Here is a 2441-nt window from a genome sequence, read left to right on the forward strand (position 1 = left end):
GGCCGAGGAGGAACGGTACTTCAGGTGAGCGGGGCCCGAGGCCTGTAGAGCCACTCCGCACGAGCCCGGGGCAGGGCCCAATCGGTCTCTCCCGTGCCGCTGCCTCCGCTCGGCTGCGGGGCTACACTTCCTGCCGTCCTCTCTTGCAGGGAAAAGGAGCGGGAGCAGCTCTCTGCCTTACGGAAACACCACGAGGAGGAGATCCACCACCACCAGAAAGAGATTGAGCGTCTGCAGAAAGAAATCGAGCGCCATAAGCATAAGATCAAGCAGCTTAAAGACTAAGCTGGTGCTGTTGTTGAATGTGCATGGCCAATCTGATTATGGTGTAAAACAGCGTGAAGACTGTATCTTTTGGTCAACATAATCCAAATCCATCCAATTATACTGTGGTCTGCAACAACATCAAATAAACTACTCAGTCTCACTTTCTTGCTCAGTAACTGTTCAATGAAAACAAAACCAACCAACTTCACTATCTGGTTTTAAACTTAATTTTCTTCCAAAGTAAAGATGCACTCTTGAGTAGGCAAGCCTGTCTAGAACTGAGCTATTTTCTTTAGATTTATGTGAAAGAAATGACCATTTGTGCCTAGTGGGATAACTTTAAAGTTAAAGCTGCGAGAAGAGTTGAGTGACAGTGGTACCTGTGTAGCAAGCCATTCACAGAGAAGTAACTTTGTTTCAAGTAAAATGTCTTTGTGGTCTAGTGGGGTGTTATCTCCACTGAACTAGCAGACGACAAAAAAAGTAAGGTTCACTTACTGCAGTTAGTGTTTAGTGCCATAAACAGAGAGAAAAGTAGTATTCTAAGTTGTGCAGGTGTCACTTACGGTGGTCCTAGGTCCTGGAGCAAGACAACCGAGATCCTGACTTTCATGTGAATGTTCTTTTCCACAATGCCTTTAAATGCCCAGTAGATTGGGGTTTGTTTTATTGTCTCAACTTCTCTCTTCCTTAGCTAAGCCCCTTTCCAAAAATGGATGGATTAAGATTAATTTTATGCCGTTTCAATCACTTTTGACATTTTAATGTAGGAAATTCATCATAGAATACACAGTAAGTGACCTGAAACAATGTGACCTTACTGCAGTAAGCACTGACAAGAAGGTGACTTTATGTAACAACAGGAAAGTAAAGAAAACAGCCTTTCCTTCTATACCCACACTGTCATGTCTGTAAATCTGCCCAAACAGGGTCACTTTGCAGCACTGGTGAAACCCTGCCTGCATTACAGTCATTGAAGGGTGGCAATGACATTGAACTGGCTGTGAATGTGCCTGGAACTGCCCTGTCTGAAAGTGCAGGAAGCGAATGATGCCTTCAATGTTTAAAGTGGTTTGACTAGCTAGCTGAAGGTGTCCCAGTTTCTCCTGTGTTCCCTGATACATCCCCAGCCAGCTGCTCCCTTTGGGCTGCCCTCACTTGATGAATATTGCAGGTAGTGGTACATCTTGTCTGCAGAGTAAATGACACCACTGTCACTCTGATGCCCTTAAAAACTGTTCTTCAGTGAAGATGTCACCCATGTGGTCAGCCCTGGAAGAGAAGGTATGGAGTGTCCTTGCCTGATCATGCTCAGTCTGTGAGAAACGGTGGTGAGGTGAGCTCTGCCAAGGCTGTGTACAGAGCTTCGCTGTGGGCTTTGTTCCTTTTAGTCACGGCTAATTAATGAAATACTAGTACCTTCCCCTCCCCACCTCTCTGAACCTGGTGAGACGAACTGCATCATGAAAAGCAATATACTATTGACCTGTTTGGGTTATACCTATTTAAAAATCCATTTTTTTACCTTTTTCAGAATGTTTTTCCTATTGTATCTGTCAGCTGGGGTTGGCTTCCCCAAAAGCTGCAGAGTCGCTAGTGAGAAGTTTGGCATAACAGCTTCAGTGGACTATGGAGAGCTGACATAAATATTAGGACAACTCTGTATTCTGAAGGGAACAGATGAGGGTTTAAATTCATGTCTCTTGAGTTTTATTCTGCATTTTGGTGCACTAACTATGCCATGTAATCTCAGCCACAGAGCCTCTGCCCAAGCACCTGTAAGGGAGGGGATTTGTTGTGAGACTGGGAATGCAGTGATTTGGACCTCTGTGATCTACCACGCCACAGAGAGAGGAGTTACAAACTCTCTGGAGTCCCTCAGGGCTGCGGTGTGCAAGTAGGTACCTTGTTACATCATGCAGCTTTCTTGCCCATCAGCACTCTCTGAAACACGTCTCTCTTTCCTCACCTTTCAACTTTGCATCAGTTTCAAGGGGGATCCTGTTGCAGTGGGGATCCTGCAACACGCATATATCAAACCAGGAGTCCCGTGGAAAGGAAATATATATGGACAGACAGATTCTTGCTAGATGTTTCAGAGATGTTTATTTCTCCAGCCGCATGGCCGGAGCTCTGCCCAGGAACTGTTCCAGTCACGGGACCAAGGGTCCTTC

The sequence above is a fragment of the Corvus brachyrhynchos genome, unplaced genomic scaffold (genome assembly GCF_000691975.1).
Source record: "Corvus brachyrhynchos isolate BGI_N302 unplaced genomic scaffold, ASM69197v1 scaffold454, whole genome shotgun sequence".
NCBI classification, from domain to species: Eukaryota; Metazoa; Chordata; class Aves; order Passeriformes; family Corvidae; genus Corvus; species Corvus brachyrhynchos.